The 26,250-nt window shown below is 40.7% G+C and overlaps 1 long non-coding RNA gene across 1 annotated transcript; it reads right to left on the bottom strand.

The window, feature by feature from the left end:
• Positions 1 to 793: 793 nt before the first annotated feature.
• LOC142056003 (uncharacterized) lies at positions 794 to 3,891 on the bottom strand. The gene is made up of 4 exons (XR_012660163.1): positions 3,740 to 3,891; positions 3,366 to 3,424; positions 2,625 to 2,772; positions 794 to 994 (listed from the first exon to the last, which is right to left on the bottom strand). It is a non-coding gene; the product is annotated as an uncharacterized LOC142056003 (long non-coding RNA).
• Between the last annotated feature and the right edge of the window lie 22,359 nt (positions 3,892 to 26,250).

The following is a 26,250-nucleotide window of genomic DNA, read 5'->3' as shown; positions in this document are numbered from 1 at the left end:
TCCTAGTATTCCTAGTAGTACCCAATGCAGGTTAAAAATGCAAATAAACAAAATAATTTCATGTATTTTTAATCTTAATTCTTAGGGATGAGTTGAGCGTGAATGTTCACATGCCTCGTTCACTATCCTGTAAGCTGAGAGGATACAGAACTAAAATAAAGTCTTACAGCAAATAATTAATACAAAAACTACAGGTCCAGAAGTTGGAAGGAAAGAATATGAATTAAATGAAAAACAGTCCTGTGTGGTTAAGAGGCAACTAAACATCATTCTCAATTTTTTTCCAGGAATTGAAGGTAAATCGGCGCGGGCGAGTGCAGCTCTCAACTGAAGATCTGTACGTGAAGCACAAACGTTAATTGGCAGCTAGCTTCTTTGCAATAGATTTAAAGATTTTAAGACCCAAAGGGATCAGTGTGATCGACAGATTTGACCTTCCATATAACGGAGGCCAGAAAATGTCATGCGGTAATTCTTACATCAAATGTAAAAACTTTCAGGCTAAAGTAGAATATATATTCAGCTAAGGCATCCACACCCAGCTTTCAAGATTTAAAGAGACGGAGCGTTCACTGCCAGCCTTTTAAAAATTGATCTACCTGCCCTTATTGCTAAGAAGGTTTACCTAATATCCAGTTTCAACAGCTCTGTCTTCAACAGAGGTAGCCACTGCTATTCACCCCCAGCTTTTTATTACACTCTTGATTTACTTCAAGCAGTAAAATACAAAGCAAACTTGTGAAATAAAGGTATCAAAGTAAATTTCACCAAAATAAAAGATACAAGTGTGCATCACACCGCTTCAGGGTGCTTCTGACTGCCAATGTCTGGGAGAACCAATAGTAGATATTTACATTAAAATGTTCATTAAGTACAGAGTGCATTAGTAATTGCTTTAATCGCCTTTCATACAATAACTATCGTTGCTGTTCTTTGTGTTCTCTGCTCGGGCAGGTTCAGGGACATACTATCATTTGTTTGCGTTGCGCAGTAGCTATTGGGGTCAAAGGAAAACGTACGTTAGGTAAGCAAGCAGCGCAGATCTGAGCTTGCCAAACGCCTTGTACAATGCAGACGCCCCGCATTACACACTTGAATCACTTATTGAAACTGAATTTAGAATAAAATTGCTTTCTACCATCTTTGCCCTTCGAGAAGCCTACAAAGTTTCTAGCAGCTGCCCTGAAGTCATCCAGCTGGTGTCTAAAGCGTGCATGAGAGCGCAGCCCTGGGCTCGACCCCATGTGGGTGCTCTCAGTGCTCATGGTATTGCCCGTGATGCTGGAAAACACCCTTTCTTTGCTGGTTTTTTTTTTTTAATTGGGTTTCCAAGGAAGTCCCTTGCTGTCTGTTCCCTGTACACTGGTCTGTCCGGTTCCCTGCCAGGCTGACGAGCTCCTGCGCCCATGTCCTCCCTTGCAACAATCTTCTAATGCTATCAACAGCAGAGAGGGAATCAAAATCCTGCCCTTGTGTCATCATAAATCAGGATTTAGCAACGTGAAAGTCTAGGAGCTTACGCTTTCGAAAGTTTGCATGTAGGACTTATTCATGGGACTACGCACAAATGCAAAGCAAAACCAGTGGGGCTTCCTTCAAGTCCGAGTAAGCACTCCCACCCAGCAAACTACTCACCAAGCAAATCAACTAATTGCAGTAATTTCCACAATAATAATAATAATAACGTTCGCCAACTAAGGGGCAATTTGTTTATGGTAATACCAAGAACAAATATCAATCCAGCCCCCTGCTCCCATCCTTTCCAAAGAATAAGAATAATTTTATGGTCGTATATAGGATCATATTACAGACAGTTCTCTGTAGCCTTTCCATCGATTAAGATGCACCCAGCTGCTGACACGTTTTGCAGAGCAGAAAGGCCAAATGCCTGCATCTTCAACCACTAAAATGGAAACCTCTCCACGTGCAGCTCAGAAAGACACGCTTAATTCTTTTTTCTTCTTTTGAAAGAAAACTTGTGATTTTTTTTTTTATTGTAATAGCAAAATAACAAAGCCTAAATTCCTACAAACTCTGAGGTTAACTGTTTTCAGGAAGAAGTCTGTACCCATTAGCAATATTGTATAACGCTGCACTAGACTGATGAAGGGGGAAAGCTTATATTTTCATTTCAAAGAAAACACAGTCGTTAAAAACACACCAGGTGCATGAATTCAAGTATATGTACTTACATTTAACATACGTTTTATTAAATTATCCGTAGCGGAGAGGGATGTTTGGTAAATTCAGGCTACTTGTGTTAGGTCTCTGACATGAATATAGTTCTCGAACCAACTAGTCTCCAGCATTCATAAGCCATTATTTATCTTTATATCACCATAAACAGGTAACGACCAAAATACACTGGCTTAAGTTAATGGGAAAAATCCTGCTTCTTTTTCTCATCTGCTAGAATGAACTCCACGTACTAGTGATGTACTGGAAGCAGAGAGGATCTAAGATAGAAGGAAAAACCGCTGTCCTTTGAAAAGGCGCTGTCCGGCAAACCCTCGCGTGCAGGGTAGTCCCAGAGCGAGTGCCGGATGGTTTCTCCTGTGCTGGATTTCGTCAGGAAAAAAGACACACGTGCACTTTGGCGCCACCATCCAGAAACTGTTTCTTACCTGAAAATGTTGCATCACTCAACGTTTCCTTCAGGTGCTGTAGGACTCCTTGTTGATGTGTTGTTTTAAATGGCAGCATGTCTTCGTACATATACATTATTTCTGAGATACGGTACTTCAAATCAATGTAATATGTTGTTCTGATGAACTTCAAATAGTTTGAATGCATTTTTTGAATAAACAGAAAGCAATAAACCAAAACACTGTTATTCTGCTGTTCCACAGATAGCATTAATTGCGACAATCAGCCTTTTTACTTAAACCAACAATGAACCTTGAGTCCTTAAAGTGTAAGAATTACAATCATAAGAAAAAAACCATCCCGGACTAGAAGCTTATTAGAGGGTTTATTTTAAATGCACAATATTATCGATAACATATATTTGATATAATTATTGTTTTGGTATTGTTAATAAATTATAAGAGGAATCTTTTCTGTTCACATACAATTTATAACATTCTGATGTATTTTCTTCAGAAGCGGTCACAAAATAATCTAGACCAACAATGTAGGACTGGTAAAGTGCTTATTCTGACACCCCACTCTATTATTTCTCCTGTTTTCAGAGTTTCCCCCTGATCTTCAGAGAGGCGTATTACTCCTACACTGCATTGTACAATATAGCTAAAATACAGAAAAGTAACTGATGTGCTTTAAGGTAGGCAGTCAGTGAATCCTATAGAAACTCAAGGAGCTACACCAATACTTAAAATTAAACATAAACAGGTTTTATTCCTTACGGAAAGCTGGTGTGCTGTGAGCGATGCTCCTCTCTGTCAGACACGACTCTTTCTACTTCCTAGTTCAGAAGGAAAAAAAAAAAAGCAAATGTAAATGGTTGTAAATGTTAAACAAATGAGGATTAATGAATCTTTCTTACTACCTATGTATTTACACAGGTAAGAACTGCCATAATTATTAGTGTACCCTGAAGACTATATGCTCAAAATTTTTCAATAAAAATCCAGAAATGCCAACATTGTCAAACCAAACATTTCTTAAAATAACCTTTTTCAGAAGAAACTTTGAGATGTCTCTGAAATTTTTAAGCATATCCTCTGCCAAAACTACTGTAACCGGCAATTAAACACAAAGAGAAAAGTAACTATTTCACCTTTGACTGAATCCAGTATTTTCTACAGGGGAGACTGAAGATCGTATGCAGGAAGACGGCTCATCTATGTGGCTGTCCAAGGCGACTCCGTTATGGCAATTAATAACCTCCCCCAAAAAACTATGCCTTACAAAAATTACTCCGATTGTGTGGCAGTTGTATCGAGTCAGACAGAGGTGATTATAAATAAAGGAGCTTTGTAACACAAAAAATTTGGTATTTCCTCATTTGTTTTCGTCTGAAATTGGGAGTAAAGCTGTCAACTTCCTCCGTGTCCTGAAACAAAACATCTGGGGCTTTGCAGCTACGGAGCTAGGAAGCCTCTCTTCGCTAGAAGTCTTTTACAAAAAATAAAAGAACCACATACCGCTAAGCTGCCCAAACAACCAAAAAATTAAGGAAATAAAAAATAACTGTGTACTGTTCCTTCCCTTCTCTGGCTCCTTTTCCCCCCCAATCTTCTTGAAGAAGTTTGAGGCTAATATAAACAAAAAGTATTACAGCAAAACCAAACTATATTCATGTGAACATGAAACATACTTTTTGGCAGTGCGAAATTGCCCCCAAATATTCGCACATTTCTTTAACTGTCTTTCCAGTGCAGCTGCAGATTGTGGTTTCCCTGAAAAGGCTGGTAAGAGGCAGAGGCACGGCAGGGCATTAGGGAGATAAAGGTACAGGTACTGAATTTAAGTAAAATATTTTCACAAAATAGTTTTAACAGAAACAGAAATAACACTTGAAAAATTATATTATCCCCTCTGAAGATTGAAAGTTGAGAGAAAACACATTTTCCTCTCAAAAAAAGCAAAGCAAACTGAAAGCCTATTCATAGAAAATTCATGATCACTCTATTTAACAGAAATATAAGCCCAGGAGATGTTAAATCACTGCTGTACGTGGAACCTTTCATTCAGACCTATCTACCCAAATATCAGAGCATTTTCAGCATCCTTCCTAGAATGACAGGAAAAATACCACAGAACTCTTGACACCTGGATTGTGAAGACATATTTCAATACTACTAAAAAATAATTAAATGAACATAGCAACCTTTTCGGGGAGCATGAGACCCTCTGTGCAGACCACCATCACCTCCCGCCTGGTGGAGCTGCCCGTGACGGTGCGGCGCTGCACCAGCCCTAAGCTCCCATCTCCCGCATCCTCCAGAAAGAGCGAGCGCGTCCTGATCCTGCTGGAAGTGGCTTCTTCACAGGGATAACGTGGAGAGAGCGCCTTCCCTCTGCACCACCACCAGCTCTGGCCTCGTGCTTCGCCCCGTCTTCCAGAGCTTTTCTCTGCCTCCTTTCCCTTCTCATTCTTTGACTTACTTGGGCACTACTTTTGTAATATACATTTTTATGGTACAATCAATATTATTTTTCCTCCCTCATGTGCTCCCTTCCCTTTATCAGTGCTTTCCAGAGCAGTTTCCTTCTACGTATGTATATGTAACCACGCTGCTGAATATGTTTTCTTCTAAGAAAGCTATCTCGCCATAATTCAGTTTGTGTGACATGTCTGTCTAACTACAGCTGTCTCTCTAAACCTGGCAAGTATTTTACCCCCCCTGATTATTTTCTCAATCCATACTGGAATTTTCAGAAAGCAGAGAAGTGTAGTAATAGAAATCCATGCTATGATTCTGTTTCCCCAAAACATTAAATCTGGCCCTCTCAATATTTTCTTGCACAATGAAACTTCAATCAAAAATCTACTTTAATTTCTCTCTTAACTTGCTCTTTCCCTCCTCCGTGTGAAAGCACACAGTACGCAGTACGCTTGCTAGTTTTCGGACTTTCTCTCTAAAGCCAAAAGCCTTCAGGCTCAGCGTAAACCTGAATCTAACAAGAAACCAAGGCTGAAATTCTCTAAGACAGTTACCTGTGCTGCTGCTTCTGCTGCTGGGCTCAGACAAAGCCCTTTTCTCTTCCTGCTATTGCTTTTGGGGTCTCCCCCTGGTTTTCTTCTCCTCCGCAGGTTGCCCTCACAGGATACTGGGGGATTCCGCTCATGCCTCTGTTCCCTGTTCAAAGAGAGAGGTTTCTGGCTTTCTGTGCCAGATATGAACCAAAAAGTCAACATTTCAGCCACAATAAGGAATAGAAGCATAGCTGGTCATGCAACATTTTGGATAGAACCGCCCAAATCTTCCCTCATTATGCCCTTTATAATTTCTAGCAGTTTTCTGCCCGCTCACCCCAACTCACCTGCGGGCAGGAAAGTCTGCTTTTCCAACCCGTTTTAACCAGAAGCATCACACACAGAATAAAGAGGTGGAGGAGAAACCTTTCAAAGTAGTATCTTCCTTCCTTTCCTCGGTGGCAAGCAGGAGCGGTGTGGGCGTGCCTTTGCAAGGCAATCTGCATTTTGGAAATCCTGATGTTTATTTCCTTCCGCGGGACAGCAGGAGCTTCTCGGGGAGCGCATTAACTCCTGTGCAGGTAGTATTTGCCGTACAGTTCTCTGGCTCTTTTGAATCCCAGTGCTTTGGGAGAAGCCCTGCTAAAAGCTAACTATCATAAAATCTCCCTTAGATGCAGACCAAGCAGAACGAGCAGAGATGTTTTGCATTTTACGCTTTAGCAATTTCTACAGGTTTAGCAGTTTTAAAACAGATGTTAGGCTGTCCTTTCTTGTTTGTTTGTTTTTTTTTAATTTAGCTGTGAAAATGTCTTTAAATCTCCTGCATATGCACCATTTGACCCACTGAGCTCAATAATTTAATGGCATAAGCCCTCAAATATGAAGTCAACAGTTTAGATGAAGTGTCAATGGTGTGTAGGCCACAAGCTGACATAAATCCTCAAGAATTTAGCTTTTAAGAAAACCTTAATTCCTTCTTTACTTCAATTTTCTTCCAGGGCTCTCTGAAAGATCTCTTTTAAACCTTTTCACAAGCTTTGTATGGCTCTTTAAGCTGTGTGAGCAGGATGAGAGGTAGCTTATAGGTATAGCAATGAAATTATAAGCAAGCATACGTAAAAACACAGCATAAGACGATTTCCCAAAATGGACTGTTCAGAAAACCAATACATTTCCACTGAGGAGGGCCACCCAGCATCATCAGTGAAAGAATTTTACTAAACCAGCTACAGCAAATGAATCAAACCTAACCACCAACACTGAAAGCAATTATATTTATTACGAACCCACGGATCCCTTTAAATGACACAGCATTTCATGAACAGCTATGCAACCCCATGGAGTCTGATTTGGATGTCAGCTCTACCTTTATGCATTCCATCTTTGTGTACTCAAAATAAAAAATAGTAATTAAAAAATCCAACCAAAAAAAAAAAAAAAATCAAACCCCCCCAAACCCCAACAACCTAATACTCAGAAATCCAGGGGATTTTTGCTTTACCCAGGCTCTGAGTGACATTGTGGGTGTTTGATCATCCTAAAAACATCCTCAAAGTTGTGTAACCACTGGGAGCTGCTGCAGGTTCTCACAACGGTAGATCCGGAGGACACTGTGGTTTGAAAATGTTCCTGTGCATCTAATTTCATAGCAACCATCCGACCTTCCTCATTATCTTAACCCGAGGTGGAAATACCGATGAATCAACATTTTCTTAATTAACTTTATTTTAATCCTGGTATTACACTGATCCTTAAGGAAGGGAAATCTCTTTTCACTGACTTCAGCAGACAGCATGGGAGCACCTATCGGTGTTATTAATGAAGTTGAGAGATACTGACTGCAGTTTTTCAGGTAAAGAATTGAGGTCTCCCTTTAAAAACAAGTGTTACAGATTAGTATCCTTTCTTTCTGAGGCATACCGCTTTCTACGATGACACTTAATGAAGTAGGCTCTAACATACTCCCTGTAATATATTTCAATAAAAGAAAATATAAGCCAGTATTCAGGATTTAAGGAATTACTTAAACGATGCATACAAGAAGTTATTAACCTTCCTGGAGAATTAAAACGTACCACTACGTGACGCATCAAAAGCAGCAGTCATTTCAGGTTTGAAGGACTGATTTTCTACCTGCAACCGAAACATAATTAAAACAATATGGATTGGTCTTGCGCCTACAGGACGTCTGACCAGACTTCTAGACCATTAGAACACCTTTGCAACAGCTTTGTTTGGCACATTCGTACACCAGTTACCTCTTGGCAACGGCACAGGCTCAGGAAGATTATTTTCTAGCGCTTAGCCTCAAGTAAAGGGACAGTCTAATGAAATTAGCGATTAGGTTTTCTTTCTTTGCAATATTCCGCTGAACTGGGAAGATTGAGAGGATCAGCATGACTAAGTAAAATTTTGCTCATGTACAGCTTATTGCATAAAAGCAATAGCAACAAAAAAAAAAGAAGCCCTGATAGCAGACTGACCTGTGCACAGGTTATCTGCATGGGTCAGCTATTTAATGGTAAATTTTATAATAGGAAAGGCTTAGAAAATATATAACATTTTCTCTCTGAGACAGGTCACAGGAACATTCTCTTTTTAAACCAGCCGGAACACTGATACCGTGAGATTAAATAAAACATAGAAAGAGTGAAAGAATTACCATATATTTAAAACTAACAAACACAACCACAACCAAAATGCAGAGAGCAGAAATGAGAACAATGAGAGGTATTGTTTCAATTTGCTGGAGTGTCCTGCTACTTAAGGTGCCCTTTGGCACGTCACAGATTTTGTGTGTCCGCATCAGTTCATTTTCTGTTGGTATCATGTTTATCTTATCGGTACCAATCTGGCATTGCCAATTAGGAACTGAGGAGATCTTCAGGTTCTCTTAAAGCGGTCGCTTGGCCATCAGATGATATCAAGACATCATTACCATGCTATTTATCAGTTGGGATTTTTTTAGCTTTTACTAATTTGTTCAGCTCCTGAGCCTTCCAGACTTTTATGAATATAACATGTTCATTATATTGCTAATGATATCATACATTGCCTACGTGCTACCGACACAAATAATTGCAAGACCACATGCAGATACCGTTTTTGCTGCCTGCATGGAGCTGACTGAGAGCTCCTATACAAATGATTAATAAACATGTTAAAAAAATGCGCAACAGCTCACCGGCCGTATTCAAATAATAGTTCATTTGCAGCTTGTTGCTAACTGAAACATAACAAGCTGACTTCAAAAATGAAGTTCAGATCTATTTTGCCTCTTGATGAAAGATTTTTCTGAATGACTAATGTAAAGTTTTTTCAACCCAGTTTACTGAAGACAAGATAGATGTATGAACAGCAGAAAACCTGGGCATCACCTGGAGTTTAACGAGTGCCTCTCTGCCGCTAATGCCTGTGAAAGCTCTGTTAGGGATGGAGACAAAATATTATTTGGCTTCAGCCCTGAGTTCCCACTGCTGTTGCGTCCTGCCTTTCAGAGCACCCTGTAATGTATGCTTAAAAGGATGCAGGAATAGGGCTCAGTGAAGAAGTTTCCTTCTTCATCCCACCAGTGCCGCTGTCATTATTTTTCTCTGCTAACAGCAGGAAGGGCCGCCACTATAAAGCTCCCATGATTATAGTCACTTTCTAAAACAGCAATTTCCTTATCAAGAAATCACTCCCTCTTTATAAATTCCCTTTATTATTTCCGAGGAACAAAACTGTGCTCTGGAAGGATTACCCAAACACATTAGGGGACTGTTGTGAAAGGAACCTACACATTACTTCTGATCCTTCTACTCTGGGAGCATTAACCAATACTGTATTCTTTTGAAACAGGTCACTGGAGAAAAAAGAAAAGAAAAAAAGAAAAAGACCAACAAAAATCCAACCAACCAAACAAAAAAAGCCACCTTACAAGGGAGAAAAGCTCTCAGCTGGTCATTGTACCCCTCACCTGTCTGCTGAGACTTCTCTATCAATTTTCATGTGGGAACAAAAAGGCAGACTTGAAGAAAAATGTTTGGGTTTGTTTTGGTTTTTGTGGGTTTTGTTTGTTTGTTTTTGTTTTAAGGAGGAGGGTTTCACGGGAGACCTGAATGTGATGGGGGAGTCCAAAGTACATATTAAAATACAAGTCGGTTGCATGGAGGGCATACATCGATTCTCCCTTTTTGCTTTGTTCTCTTTCTGCTTCTCCTATGTCCGTAAAATAACTTCTTTCTTCAACTCTTCCTCTTCCTCACTTGGCACTTCCATCCTGCAAGCCAGCTCCTTTATTTTGATATGCTTTTACCTGCCTGTCTTTCTGCCCCGTGTCTCTTCCCTTTCACACTGAGTCCAGCAATGGATGTCGCACTAGTAACGGAGATGCATCTGCAGCCTCGTGCCCGGTGCCATCTCTGGTTACCGTCCGGCAGACACCTAGGGCATAGTTTCCTTCTTAGCAATGACTGGATCCAGGCCAGCGCACCTTGCCCACTGCCATTACTGAGCTCCCCCGGAGTCTTTAGCTAACTCAAGGTAATTTTTTTCATCAAAAGCTCAAAAGACAGCTGCTAACTCCCAGCGGTCAGGAAGCAAATTTCTTATGGGTAAATTATTCTAAGTTGTCCAACGTGAGCAAAATTAAAACAAAATGGTCACTGGCATGTTAACCACGGGTAAGGTGGTCAATAACTAGAGTGAAGCAATTCCATTCTCCCATTTCCTAATTTCATTTTTATTCTGATGAAACACGTCCAATGGAGTGGATGATACATGTAGGTTTATACCAAATCTATTCCTGAGTATACCAGAGCTCTAATTTCCCCTGGGGTATGTGACAACAGCACAAACTAACCTACAGTTGCAAACAATCCCGGCCACGATACCACCCACGGACGCATGACACTGCTGTAACCTTGGTGTGAGGGCTTGGAAGCTTTTCGCTGGTGAAAAGGAGTGAAGGTGCTGGACTTTCAACACGAGATAGACGGCAAGATTTTACTCTTAGTCCACAGAGCAGCGTGCTGTCATCCCAAGCATCCTCTTTTCACATCTACCTTCTTGTCGTAAAGCTTTTTTGCTTTCCTGTTTACTTCCTTGCCACTCTTTCTGAACTTTTCTGCTTTTAACCCTTTTCTTTGAAGAGTGACAGCTCGATTCCGTCGTACATTTCCATCACAAAATTTTTGACGTAAATACTGTGAACTTCTCACGTGTTTTCTCTTACCTCGCTCCCCGATGCCACTTGCAAAGCAATTCTAACAAGAGAATAAAGCAAAAGTAAAGATAATTTTTAATAAGTCAGTCGAAGGCTTCCCTGGGGATCACAGCGCAGAGCCGCGCACACCTCACAGCACTAGTTACACTATTAGCCTCCAGGCGCTTATTATAAATTTGCATGGGCTCTAGCCCTCTGAAAGGCGATACAGAGCCTGTGAGAAACACATCTCACAGACACAGGGACAGAAGGATGCGTCTGCCCCGTCATTCCTCAAGCCAGTAGGCGCGGTGATGCAGAGCACCCACGTGCCGGCACGGGTGCCTGCTGCAGCCTTTACAGCAAGCAGTTGGAGGAGCGATTCAGTCGGCAAGTTTATTTATAGTCTGAAACACAAGTGAAGTGCTTCATTTTCCTCTGAAGCCACCAGGGACACTCAAATCCTGTCTAAATGTCTAGCTCTCTTCTCTGCTGCTACTATTTTAAGGGCTGTGCAATCTTTTGCATAACTCTGAGTGGAGGCAAAACCTCCCATATCTGCTACTTTGTTCAGCCCAGATTAGGTCACTTTTATGTTTGCTTTATTTTTGCATTTTTGTGAGGAATAGCTAGAGAATGAGGACAGTAGATGTGTCTGTTTATTGTTGAAATACACGTGCAGGTGGCCAGAGACAATTCAGGGCTTTTCTTCCCTGCGGAAGGAGGACACAGTCCATCTTGCACTGCTTGACATCTCATGGATTTTACCGAGAAGTCTCATCAACACACAATTTCAGAGATGACACAACTCACTACCAGTGAGCTGACAGCACCAGGAGATAATCAGGATTTAGGACACCAGAATATGTCAGCGACAAGCCTTCCCAGATTTCTCTGTTTCAGCCCAGAGAGGCCAAGCTTTGGGAGTGTTGATAGGCACCCATGAAGCACAATGCTGCAAAGTGACGTAGCTGCTCTAGCAGAGGTCTCAAAAACTTTATATTTGTGTTAGCACAGCTTTACATCCAATTTTATTAGTTCTGCCTTAACAAATCTACCTAGCTCAAGCTGAAACGTTTATACTAAATCTACCTCTGGGACCCCTCATCTCTCTATTAGATGGAGAGAGGAAGAATTACAAATTATAACTATAAATCCACAATAATATCAACACAAACCTGTTGGTGAGATTATAGCGTTGGCCTATACATGAGGACATGGGGTTTGTACGTGACAGTTCAGGGATGGCAAGAGTGAACAGCCGAGTAAAGGGTGATGTAAACTTCTCTGCTAAAAATTTGCCTGATGCCAGGGTGAAAGGGGGGTGGTGAAACAAGTATTTAACTCCTGAACAGATGTTCTCAGAATACTATGTTCTGCAGTGCAGGAGGAAAACTCATGTCCTATATTGAACAGGACTGGGTTCTGCTTAAGTGTATCTGAGCCAACAAGGAATAAAAGACACCCCAGACTGGTAGTCTGGCATTAGGCTGAAAAAAGAGGTTTTGCACGAAACTGGGAAAATAAGAATGGAAAAAAAGACAATCTTTTCTTAGCGTAGAGCATTGAGTAGTAATGCTTAATACAAGCACACACCATTTGTTTCTTAACTTTCGCTGCATACTGTTGCCCATAATTAGCTACACCTATAAACAATATCCAAGAGGAAGGAAAAGTATAAAGAGAAAGAAAGGTAAGTTATAACTTGTTCTCCCACCACAAATCACAACTCTTCAGCTGGAAGGGAAGACCTTAGCATACCTGCTCGCCGCTAATAGCAAGCTTGCTGCTGCCTGATCTAGCGGCAGTGCAGTCACAGAGTAAAGCAGTTCACATCCCCCAGACCCAACATCTCTGCCTTGTAGGGCAGGAACAGGATAAGGAAGCTTCCTGGAAATCACACACTGAGGCGACCTTCCACTCAGCAGCTATTTTCTCACGCTATCAATGAGGGCTCCCAACTATCAAGGTGCAAACCCTCTCCCACAACCGTCTTCCTGAATGAACACTAAGTATATTTTAATCCCAATATTCCCGTTCTCTGTATAGCAAGATGTCATTCCTTATATACGTCAGGGATTTGGGCCAACGCATACTTCAGGCTCTTGCCTGCAGTAACAGGTAGTACACAAACCCGGCTCCTGGCCCAGTCTTCCACTCTGAACAAATTTGACCGGGGAACCGCTGATGCAGAATGAATGCAAATCAGGATGTCAGTTTATTTTCCAGTCAATTCTACACATAACTAGAATCTAATCCAGTTATAGTAAACATTCAAAATCTTGATGTAAGGGTGAAACATAAGTAAATTGCCATTGTGATTTCTTAACGTGAAGTAGAATCCAGAAAATCCATCTTGTTTCATTATTCTCTGCAGCAGAGAAGAAAATTCAGTTGCCAAGAGCAAAATAAAAATAATAATACTAGCAACGCATACTTTATGAATGCATTCTGCTGCTTAAAAAATAAGGCTCCCGAATGCCATAGAAGCCAATAAATTATTGCACAGGCTCTATGCAAATTATCTCAGCACAAAGTAGATTATCTGCTCACATGTAAGAAAACGAAACCGTGCCACTTCAAATCTGAGTACGCCGCTGTCGGTGCGCTCTACGCTTTTAATGAAATTTTAGAAGCGATCATTGATGACTATGCAGAAGTCATGTCTGCTGCCAGAGCTGTCAGTTTACATAAACGCCTGGTGGGGAAACCAATATTAATGGCTGAAGCAACTCTGTACCCTGGAGCTACGTTTGGTTGCGAAGACAGGATAAGCAGGAGCGCCGGGCTCTCTGCCCTGCTCCCCTGCCAGCTTGCGACGCGTCTTTCAGAAGAGTGCCATAAACAGACGGGAGCGCACGTCTGCCTCTGCTGTCAAGGTTTTTAAAAGCAAACGGGTTGACCAGCTGAAGGAAAGCTAAATGGCTGTCTAGCCAAAATTACACCCTGCTGCTGGAGGCGTTCTTAACAGGGGAAGTGCTGAGAGCTCACTTTTCTTTTTTGTACGCCCTTGCACACCGAGTCAAGTGACAACACAATTTACGCATTCAGATGAAAATGTACATGTTCTAAATAAAGCCGTATTAGGGCTTTACCAAACCACAGTGGGTTTTGTGCGTTATTTACTCTAATCAGTTTTTAGCCAAAAAGTTATGCAGCTAGATAGAGGACAAGACCAAAAGCAGAAGTTTGCTCTCAGAGAATTTCATAGAAACAGTACAAAATAGTTTATGCTAACATAAGCTAGTAGCCATTCAGCTCCAATAAAAAAAAGCCAAGGTTGTTTAACTGAGAAACATGAATTTAAAATCCTCTCGAATGTTGGTTGGTTTTGGTTTGGGGTTTTGTTTTGGTTTGTTGTTGTTTTTTTTTTTTTAAATTTCATGCCACTTTATCAGCAAGTCAGTACTTTGTTAGAGAAAATGAGGTGATATCTAGAAATCTAAACGATTCCAACAGCATAGCAAAGACAATACAGTTTAGCTCCTAAGCCTTTTTTTTTTTTTTTTTTTTTGGCAGAAAAAAACCCGTTACACTGAAAACAAAAACAGAATTTTGAAGTTCTCACTACTATATGCACCTACGGAGCAACCACCTTTGTCTGATGCATTTTTCTGCATTGCCCTCATTTCACACTTCCTCAGTTCTTGTCCAAAACCTGCCGGAGCCAAAAGAAAGGTTCTCAGTAGTTCCACTGGTGCCCCTCAGGCTCCTAACATTATCATTTAATTTAGGATCCTACACTGTACACTGTTAAACAATGCAAGTTATTAACAGTTGAGTTAACATTCAGGAAACTGAGAAATCACTCCAATAATTAATATTGTTCAATATTTAGAACAAATAAAAACACTCACCCTTTTTTAGCTGCATGTTTGTCAGAAGCGGGATGTACATCATGGCAGAAAGGAGCTTCTTTATTTTGAGAAGCGATATCCAAGCACGGTATTTGTGTCCATTGCCTCGTGGACTACAGGTAAGCCTCCTTGTTTGTATAGCAAACTTCATCTGCTTTCAACAGTCATAAATTGAAAGGTTACAGGGTCTAAACCATTTCCCAGTTATGATATGTCTACCAGGCAGCAACAGCTGGGCAATAAACTTTCAGCCATAAATGTTTCTGAAAGCAGTAAGTTCATGGCCAAAGCCGTAACTACGGTAACATCAATTGATGTCCAAAATGCAATCTAGTGGCGTAGTTCCCTTTAACACAAAACGATATCTTACATCGCAAGGTACTTACCAGCAGCCTGCAGGTTAAATAAGACGGGTTAAGGTCAGGTGGGATGGCTCTGAAAGGCTTCGTCGAGTCAGCCCGAGATTTGTGGCCTCCTCCGAGCTTCCAGCACTCCGATTTCATCCCCATTCTATCGAACACTCTCAATATCACTTTAGGCTGGATATTGAAATCACTTAGCAGCAATAAAAAAGAGGAGTGCTGCAGAATTGAATCCCGTTTTGCTCAGCACGCACCTCTAAACTATTACCAGTGTGAAATGAAATCTAATGTCTCCCCTAGCAAACCCATCTTCTTTGTCCTTTTGTTTTTCTAGGAGCGTTATGATACACTAAATCCATTTGGACACACAATAGTACGTGGGTCGTACCACTGATTTCAAGGAGAGATTTCCAAATTTATGTAGCCACTGGACCAGGTTGCTTTTCAGCCATCGCACACTCACAGAGAGAGACTTTCATGAAGGTAAAAGAGACAACGCAAACATCTTGGATAAAAGACAAACGTACATAAAATTATTAGAAAATGGGGAATGCTGAAGTTACCTCAGGAAAATAACTTTATCTTCTCTAATCTTCAGAGCACTCATACTAGTCTGACTTTATGGGAAGACAAAAAACCCTTTGCTAAAATTTCACAAGTTTAATTTTTATTATTATTTCATAAAATATTAAACCAAAGTAACCTTCTGTTCGGCTCAGTATATAAGCACGACCCACCCTCTCCCTTTCTGTTGCTAGGAGTTTACGTTCTCTTTCCCCATCAGTTTCTTAATTGCAGCAATTTGATTTACAGATAGGATGGCAATGACGAAGCTATGGTTCCCGGTGACCCACTTCCTTTTCTTTTCATTACGTTAGGCCTCATGGTGGTAGAAAATGGAAAATGTGACTGAATCTCTGCAGCTTCATCTAATGCCCTCTTTAGGGACGTGAGCTCTATGACGGTACAAACACTGCACAGAAAATGTGACCGGCTGAAATCCAAATGCCTTGATTTTCGTGGGGAAAACAGGGCGACCGCTGTGGGCCTGTGCTGGCGGAGATCCATCCTCTTAGCACTGCTACATGCTCCCTGATTCTCATAGCTTTGTTCTTCTGTTGTTCTTCGTTCCCCCTCTTTCTCTCCAACCACATCTTCTCTTCCACAGCGTTGGAAGCTTTGCTGAAATAATGTACAAGGCAGGTGACTGATCTGCCGAGCCAACTAAGTGATGAATTTTCAGGGCAAATGAGGATATAACATGCCCCAAGGAGGAGTTTTGGGGGAGGATTACTGTGTTGTCAATTATTGAGAACAGATGTAGCTTATAGAGCTTGGGCGGAAAGCTCATCTGATTGCTCTTGGCCAAGTTTAGATGATGGCTAGTCAACAAAATGCAATGCCCAAGAGACTGTGAAACTAAACCCTCCGGAAACATGTCCAAAGAATAAACCAAGTGTAAGGCAATACCGCACTAATAAATCAGCCGAGCCTCTTAACAGTAACAGAGTCAGATATGCATATAACGGTTCTGTTTAAACCATCTGAGGAGCTTGTCAAAATAATACACATAATTACTTGTATTGAATACAAAGAGATAGTCAGCTTCTAGTTTTCTCAAATTTAATAAATGTTATTGCTTTTTGTATTCATGAAGATAGCAGTCTCTTTAGATAGCTGTATGTTACAGTGTCTTCTTGGGTAGCGTTTTTAACTCCACACTATTATTTCTGGAGTGCACTAGTTCCAAAAATGTCACGAAGACAGGATCTGGCATGACGAGTCCTTGACGCAGCTTATCAGTATTACAGACTGACTGGTTATAAAGTAAAGACTCCTAAATAAAAATAAAACAGTGTTGGAAGGGAAGCTTGCTACATATCTGCACGGGTAATCTCAGGCACATAAGCTCTTGGGGTACATAAAATACAGAAATATACCAAATTAGCAAAACACAGGCTAAAGATGAATGCTATTTAAAATATATATCTACTCTATGGAATACCACAGAGTGAATTAATTGCCTATTACAAGGTAATTAACTGTTTCATGGTAGGATCCGTAGGTTTTCTCCGTGGGACTTTCATATGAAACGTGTCGATCTGTGCTAGACCAGAATATGAAGCTATTGCTTGCATTAAATGGCATCTTATGATGTGGAGTAAGATAACATTCAGCATGAATAAAATTATCACAATTTGTCCTTTCATTCATGTTCAAAGTTCAGCAGAAACCTACTGGAAATTGTACTTTCACTATTTTATTTTTCATCTGTAAAATATACTTGCTGCTTAAATGAAAGCACTCAACCCAGTTGCCCCAAAATATTTTGGATGTAGAAAATTGGTAACTTCAAAACTGTGTATTCAATTTCTCCTGCTTTTACAATCAACTGGCATAAGGCGTGATTTAAGCGAAGAGAAGACATACACGAATGTAGGGAATTGAATATCCTGGCTAATGTGACAATGAACATCCAGAATCACCAGCAGTCAGGAGTAAAGCCACACCCACGAGGGAGAGCTCCTGACCAAAAGCATGGGGAAGTAATAGCCTACACCACGTACAACCTCTCGTAGAGGCACCCATCTCAGGCATGGGAGCCCTTTCTCCACCCATTTTTCAGCCTAGACTTCACCTTGGATTCTCCATATCCTGTGTTAACTTTTCTTTAAATAAACAAGACAGTCAAGAAATTAAGTGCCAAAAAAAGAAAAAAGGGTTCTTGTTTTCTAGCCCCAACATAGATTGCAGGATGTAGAGGAAATGTTTGTTCTTACTTTTCCCTGCTTAGACTTGACTTATTAGTATATAATAATCACCGCAATTTGCAGTTAGTTCCCTGGAAGGAAATTTCTCGCAGAAGTCATTCATCTTTCTTTAGTATTTCGGTTTCCATAGGCACTGCAAACAGAGCAATAAAAGCTCTAAGGATTCCTTGGGTGATGAACAGGTGGGTGGGAAGACAGGTAGAAGAGCACTTTTCTAAATTGCAGGTGTAGGGTTCATATCTACACCAGTTCTTTCCATTCCTGTGGGGCATATTTCCAGGAGACAGGTGTTCTAGCTTAACGTTTGTTTTTTACCTTTTATTTGCACATGTACATCTGGGTGAAAACCTCTTGTCACCGTTTATATGAGCCATAATATCCCCACTGCAAACAAAGGTGAAAAGCTCTTTAAATGGAAAAATATTGTTTCACCAGGTAAAAAAGGTTACCGCAGCACTAAAAGCAATGGTTATTGATGCTTCCCCTCCAGTCAAGGTTCTTGCTATTTGTGTCTCTAAGTCGAGGTACATGGTAGACAACCGTTTCATACCACTTACAGGTTATGTAAGTTATAATAGCATCCTGATGTCAAAATTAAATTTGATTTCATAAGACATTACCTCTTAAAGTACCTTTTACACATAAATGCAAAGCAAGACTATTAGCATGGCTGTTAGACCATAATAAAGGATGCTCATGATTCCTCTCTTAATTATGCTTTTTCACTATCATACCGTGGCAGTACAATTCCCTTTTCAACCACAAAACTTGTTCATGACATACATGTAATGCAATAAAATCGACACAGATAAGAGCAACGGGTCACATTATTCTGCGCGATTGAATCAGAAGACAATGCAACTGCAGAGTATTTGTAATTCAGTGAGTCTCTTTCAGAAGATTTTGAAAGATCCCATTGCGCAGATAAATTACATACTAAACAGCAATAAACTATGCAATTACAGAATACGTGTTTTCTATAAAACGACAAGCGAGCTTCTCTTTAACTACAGATTAGACAAGACATGACTGGCACTTGTTAACTGGGTCAGTGTCAATTGCAATTTGGTATATGTGCCTTTTCATGCAATTAATCTGATGTAGCAAAAAAGCATCATCTCTTGGATTAACCATCAGCCACCTGCCGCTGATGCAAACAGTAACAAAGGACACAGCATAGCACAGCATTACCTGCCCTACAGTGGAGGTTAGAAGTAGTTGAGGATCTAAAAGCTTATCTCAGACACCCTCCCGATCCCAGTAGCATTTCATTAGATGGTGGAACGATGGACACGGAAGGGTCTTTAGCTCTGGAGAAGGGTAGAAATGTCCTGAGAGACTGAACTGAGCGGTACAAGGTCTGAGGACGGTGGCCATGAAAAGGCTTTAACCTTGGAATGTTAACAACAAAACTTGCAAACATAAGAAAAGACAGCAGTTGGGTTCCCCTCCACCCCCAAATAGCTCTTTAACCGTTTAATTAGAAGCTCTGTAGCCTTGAAGGTGAGGAAATGGGAATTTCTGTAAGTCACCCCAACTAGGATTCACGAGTCTAACACAAAGGCAATTTTTATAGAGCAGCTGCAATATGGGTTGCAGTCTGCTTAGAAAAGGTGACATGGAGCCTCAAAGTTTCTAAAGAATTTCAGCTTATTTTTAAGTGTGATTTTTCTTGAATAAAATAAGATCCAAAAGACCAATCGAAAGTTAAAGATTCATGAGATACAAGCACAGAAAAAATGGAAGTTTAGGCGAAGTGCAGCCATTGAAGAGCTGTATACACATTCAGCCTAGTCATGGTGTACATTTTATATGTGGGAATATATTTCCTTAGAATGACGAATTAACTGACGGTTCATTATGACTTCATACAATCACTAGTTACACTTCTACAAAAAGTAAATTTTTTGGGTTCAGCCTGTTCTTTACGTTACATGCACAGTAATTTTTAACTGATGCAACCTTGTTTTTCTTTACCAAATTGTGTTGACATAAAGCTGTTGAAATGGGGACAACAATCAATCTTAGTTTTATTGGCTGTTTGTTACTCACATGACAGACATTTGTCCACTTAGGTAAGAGAGAACTGTTGATTTAGTTCAGTAATATAAATACTTCTTGTTAGAAAAAATGGATCTTCTGGACCAAGGAATAGTCTATAAAAATAGAATTGTGGGGGAAAAAAAAAAAGGAATTAAAATGTAGTACATTCTATTGGAATTTCCCTTTTCCTACACATGTAAGAGCAACGCAATATTTTGTTCTGTACACAAATGTTGACGACTTCACTTTTTTCTAATCTGAAAAATTTCACATCGATCTGAAGAAGTAAGATCCACATGAGAATTGGCTTAAAGCAACGAAGGAAGCTATTACCAAATGTTTTCCAAGAAAAGCTGATGTTTTAAACATACTTGGGAGACAGGGACAGCGCTGAACCGGATATTTCGGCTACCACATGGTGCAGCCTACAGAGACAAGCCAGATGTTTAGCACTACTTCTGAGACCCCAGTATCTAGGGGAAATTTTGCTATTTCAAAACCATTTTGTTTTAAAAAACTCCTAATGCATCAGCAAAATATATCTTGTCATAGCTAATGTACAACGTAAAGTTGTGGAGAACATCAGGTTTTTTTAAAAAGAAAGGGTTTTAAAAAGCACTCAGACACTTGAGCTTTAAAAAGCACAGTCTTTGTTGACCTAAAATAGGCTGGGCGACTGTTGCTCAACTATTTCTGAATAATAGCAGGTCATTATTAAAAAGAGAAGAATGACAACACTGGACATGTTCCAAGATATTGTCAGATGTAAGCATCCATAGGAATAATGTGCAGGGTCTTGAATGTTCAAGAATAACTCCCACAGAATAAGAGAAGAAATAAGGGGTTGGACTTTTTCTGCTCTTACGCTTTCTTGTTCTGTGTGAAGACAATAGCTCGGGATTTTTAAAGCGTGGACTTATTTCTCAGCAGGCTGAAGATACCTGCAGTTTTAAAAGGTCACTGGAGCTGGTTGCTCGTTAGTCTTCAGCCACCTTTTAAACAGACAGGAGTCAAATCATTGGCATTGTAAAGTGGCCTACGATGCCATCTGCATATAAAGAAAAATGCTCTGACTGTGATACTGGTTGGCCACCATCCACCCTTTGCACTATTTCCGATGACGCTAGAAAAACCAATATTCTTTACAGACATTCTACCTGCTCGTTTTTTGCTTTGGTCTAGAAACTTACTACAACTTGCTATAAACCATTAGCCTCGCCTACCTCTCATAAACACCAGGGTGGGAGGGAAGCTGACGGAATTACCGCTGCCTTTGGTGTGCTGAATAGTTTAATACTTTCATGATCTGAAAAAAACAGTGACAGCGGCATCCAGGATCTCTTCAGTTTCTGTTATTTACTGCTAAAATATAGTTCCCATTAGATAACATTTCTATTCCAGGCAGAAAGCAAGCTTAAAACCGATGACGTGAAGCCAGGGAACAACTACTGCAATACCACTTCCAAGTGCTGGGCTACAAATAAAGCCATGCCTGCTGACAATACAGGGTGTTGTGCAGGCTATAAATGAATCCAGAATTTGAGCTACTTTTTGCAGATGAAACTGGCCGTAGTCTTCTCTTAAGCAGTCAAATAAAGTGGGCTAACTGAGCCAGTCAAACTGACCCAGGAGAATACCCTCAGAGCAAGCGGGCAGGTCTTGCTGAACTCAAGCCACAGCACCGGCCATTATTGAAAAATACAAAAAAAATAGAAAAATCTAAGAAAAGTTGTGGGTTGGAGTTTTTGGAGGGGTGGGGAGTAGAAGAGAGAAGGAGGAACAGCTGCTTCACTACTGGTTTGTCATTGTGTTGTTATGGCTACAAACTTATCTATACTGGGTGTCTACACGGTGCCTTTGAGTCCCCTGGCAAATTTAAGAGCTGTGGGGTTATTATGGCTAGCACACATCTCTCTGCGGGGACTAGGTACAATACCACTCTATTTTAAGTATAATATAACAGAAAATGGAGCAGGGATCTCAAATGGCCTTTAGCTGTTAACCTCAGGAAGCAGCTTTAAAAATATTATATTTGTTATTGTAGTTGTTAATAGTTTCCAAAAGGATGACTCTTAGGACTGCAAGAGCTCGTTGACTTCACATACGTACATCCTTCTCTGAGGTCAAACGGGAATCGTTCATGAGCACACAGCTGAGAGAAGAATTACCTAATGAAGTGCTCTTGCCTGAGCGCATCCAGCTCAGACAGCGCTTTCTTGTGAACATAAAAAGGAGCTTTTAATGTGAAAACCTGTTTTTGTTTGAAACTCGGAAATGTTTATGGGAAACTCTGCCTCTAGGCTCCGAGACACACACATGCATAAATGCACAGAGCACTGTTCGCATTTACATCACTGCAGTCTCAAGGGGGAAAAGGTCTGAAAAACAAATCTGTTTTTACAAAAGGACTGAAATGAAATTATCCAAGTTAGAGCATCTCAGTAACAGTGACAGCCAAAGGTACTTACCAAGGCAGACTTTGTTGAAATCCACTCTGTTGACAGGCTCTTCAAGAAACAAGATACGAAAGTCAAAAGCATGAGTTTCAAAGTCAGTAGTGCAGAAGCCTGCATTGAACATCACCAATTTTGGTGATGAGAAAAGAGCGCATTAGATAGTGACATTTCTTTTGGGAACTGGAGAGCCTGGGTGATGGGGATTATATTATGGGCAGTGTGATGTCCACGATTGCTACTTTGATGATAAATTCACTTATTGCCACACGACAATTCCACAGCATATGAAGATATTAAATAAGAATTCCCCTGAGAATCTCAACTGAAGTTTCAGGTGCAACTTATCTGACTTACACAGTTATTTTTCAGACCGTATCTTAGAACAAGGCAGATAATTTTTTAAAGTTTCGTCAGACTCACAGAGTTTCTTTCTGTGTATAGTGCAAGCTCCCTTTTCTTTTCATGGGCATCAATGGAATATCAATCACAGGTAAAAGTTAATTTCATTCATAGGAACCACTGACAGCCAAGAGTGCTCTCCTCTTACATGAAAGAGCTCCAAAACCTGAAACAACAGTGGGTATGCCTGTATTTTTGAGTCAACTGATTGGCTGAATTGTTCTGAGGCGTGCGCAAGACAGAACGAAGGGAATGACGAAGAGAGTCACCGATTTGAGAGGAGGAACGGCCAAGAAGTTTGTAAGAAAAGGCAAGTGCAATGGCAGATTTATGGGTTTTTTCTTTGTTTTAGTCTGTGAGGTTGTTGGTAACCTTGGATGTTTGCAGCTTGCGAACCTGTCCTGACCTGACAAACCTGAGGGTAGATGCTCTGGTTCCTGTAGAGACGGGCTGAAGAGCAGGAAGGAGAGAGGCAGCTGAAGAGTTGGGATGCAAAGAGGGGGGCAAATACGAACAAATGTGTTGTCAAGTGGGGATGTTCAGATGGGAAGTGCTGGTGATGGGAGCTTTGAGGGCCCACAGGACGTCTGAAGCTGGGTGAGGGACCAAGCAAGAAACTGCTGGTGGGGTATGGAGGTGATGATCAGCAAGAAGTCACGTGGAAATTGGAACAGGGCGGGACGTTGGATCCAGAGCACTAAGGCCAGACTTGTTGGGTAAATAGGCTGGGACTGGGATTTACTACTGATGATGATGACCACTTAGTGCTGCCACTTATCCCTCTAGCTCAGTGGAGGGGACAGAAGTATGTGGGTGACTCAAAGGTCCACTGTTGCTGATGGTCTATGTGCATGGCACCACAAGCTGTTCTACAGTTTGCTCTTCAAAGGCCTAGCAAATTTCCCAGCATGCATGAAAGGACCCATTAAGGATTTGCTTTCAAAAGTTGAAATATGCCATAGTCACAGAAGTCTGTGCGGGCTTTTTTCAGACACCTTATATATTACTATTGTCTCTGACTATATGGTGTCATATAAAACAGCCAAAAGATGGCTGTTTTTCCAAGATTATCTGTCTCATTCAGTGTTAGAATGGTCCTGCTTTGGGATTGCTGTCAGGTGGAAGGGACTTGTCTGTAAAACCCCAGCACCACCTGCAGCAGGGGTTGGAAACTATGTAATGCATAGGAGAGGAAACTGAAGACAGAAAATCACAGCTGCCCTGGAGAATAAAGTCTCATGCTCTGCAACACATCTCTCACGTGATGCTAAAACACACATTTAAAAAAAAAAATCTCAAGAGGCAACTAGCTATTTGTGCGTTTCTCATCCTCTGGGAGCCTGACTTGCAGATCCTCAAAAATACATCTCAAGAGCATAGTAAACCACTAAGATCTGCTCTTCCGCCTTCCTGTATAACATCAGCCACAACAGCCACAGGATTAAATTCTCACCCAGTCTTTTCTGTATCCATACAAAACACAGTCTGATCGAACTAACAAAATCCAACATTTTTAATCATATAACTGTCAGCCTCCACCTTCGAAGAGTAATCAGATTGGATTGGTTACCAATATTTAGAAAACCAGCTAAGAAAGATCCTGTTCAGCAACGCTTACAAATTTTGATTCCTATTTCTGGAACTTTTTATTTTTTATTGAGCTCTTGGGAATATGCAAGATATGAACAGGAAAACACATGATCTTCTGCATCTTTTCCCTACTACGCTACAGGAATAAGATAACAATAGCAACACTCTCACACGAGCTGTTACAAAATAGAAGATTCATACATGATTGTCTATGCTTAAACCACGAGGGAGTGAGACATCAAATCAGTCTTATTATTAGGTTAAAAAAGAAAGCAAATACTTCAAACCTCTCTGTTAAGCAATGCTATTTGGGAATGCTTTTTAATTGCTTCCCCATTGGGAGGAGGGTGGAATGCCTGTGTTGATTTTACTAAAATTTTCCTTCTAAACGGGCTGTTTAACTTTTAAGTAACACTGAAACGCAAATAACCTCACCCAATTTACATACAAACTATTCTGACAAGCCAAATGCCTTCCCTTGGCAATAGCTGAAGCAACACATCCTGTGTGTGAAGCGTTTCAGCTGTCCTGCTCGTTCAGCGCTGCTCAGACACTTCACTTTCTGCAGTAGAGGAGAACATGGTTACTTACAATAAAGTTGGGGAGAAAGTTCAGTAAATTTTAAGCCTTTAAATGTCCAGTCTTGACTTCCTTCTTAACATTTTGCTTCAGCAAAGCACTAAGGGATTAATGACAGTGAGGGGAATTGATAGCGTTTGTTGTTCACCTTTTTTTAGTTCTGTGAACTGAAAGAAGTGAAGATATTTATTGGTGCACAGTCAGTTTCCATCAAAAAGCTGAATCTGATTGCATTTTCTTTTTCGTTTTGGTGGGTTTCTCACAGAAGATGCCTCCTCTTTTTGACTTAATCTGTTCAGGGTCCCCAGCACTGCACGGGAAGCTCACACTTTTTGTGTAATTACTTTTAAAGCCTCCTCCCGTCATAGCATGGCTGTCTCTTTTAACTACTTATTGTGTTTCTCTTCCTCTCTTAGTCTTTGTTGACGGTAAGTCAGCTTTAGGTACCGAATACTGTAGGCAAGACTGCCTGTTCCCTGGGAATCCCCCCTGCAAAGAGAACAAACCAGCTTCACTCGCTTCTCCGAGAGCAGGTCTGTGCAATCCAGAAAGGGTTACCAGTTTCATTTGCAGGCAGAAGCGCTTCTCCATCCTTCCTCTTGCTGCTCGGCGGCTGCCTGTTTGCCAAGCGGGGAGTCAAAGCTGTATCAAGAGCGTTCCCTAAACACCAGAAGTGGAGGAAAAACTAGCACAACTCTCTGGTGCATTAGCTGCAACACTTACTTAGGAACCATTTTATTCAATATTTAATCCTAAGGTTCTTTTAGCCGCTTGGTTCAATTACTGGATGAAAGAATGGAAGAAAGAAAGAAAGGAAGGAAAAAAAATCACCAGCACAGATACAATTAGCCAAGACTTCCCATCACCACCACCATTCATCACCAGCCTTGAGAAATCAAATCTTTTTATTCTCTCCCACTCATTCCACTCATGTTTAGTACTTCTATGTCAAATACAGCAGATTCAAAAGGAGTGATTGGGAAATACTTTTTTTTCTCAAGCAGCCGGATGATTGGAGTGCTGTTTTGAATGGCGCAAGCTCTTTTTTTGCCTTAGCTAAGCTACACACAAGCATTAAAGCAGCACATTCAGTGAAGCAGGAGGAAAGCCTTGCTCTTTCTCTGCAGATTCTGGAGAGAAAAAAAAAAAAGGTATAAAGAAAGGGCATAAATATATACTCCAGGAAAGACTGTTGATCCCACTAACATGGAAGTACCAGGGGTTAGGCAGTCTGATGTTGGTCATGGACATCCTAAATCCTTTTCTTGTGGCCGAAGCCCCTCACCTCAAGCATCTTGCCTTTGGAAGTACATCATTCATATTTTCTAGCTGACAGGAATGATCAAACCTACAGATAATGAACATTTTTGTAGCACCATACATAAGCGTAACTCCTTATTAAC

The sequence above is a fragment of the Phalacrocorax aristotelis genome, chromosome 4, assembly GCF_949628215.1.
Source record: "Phalacrocorax aristotelis chromosome 4, bGulAri2.1, whole genome shotgun sequence".
Taxonomy (NCBI): domain Eukaryota; kingdom Metazoa; phylum Chordata; class Aves; order Suliformes; family Phalacrocoracidae; genus Phalacrocorax; species Phalacrocorax aristotelis.
This window is presented reverse-complemented; position numbering and strand designations above follow the sequence as displayed.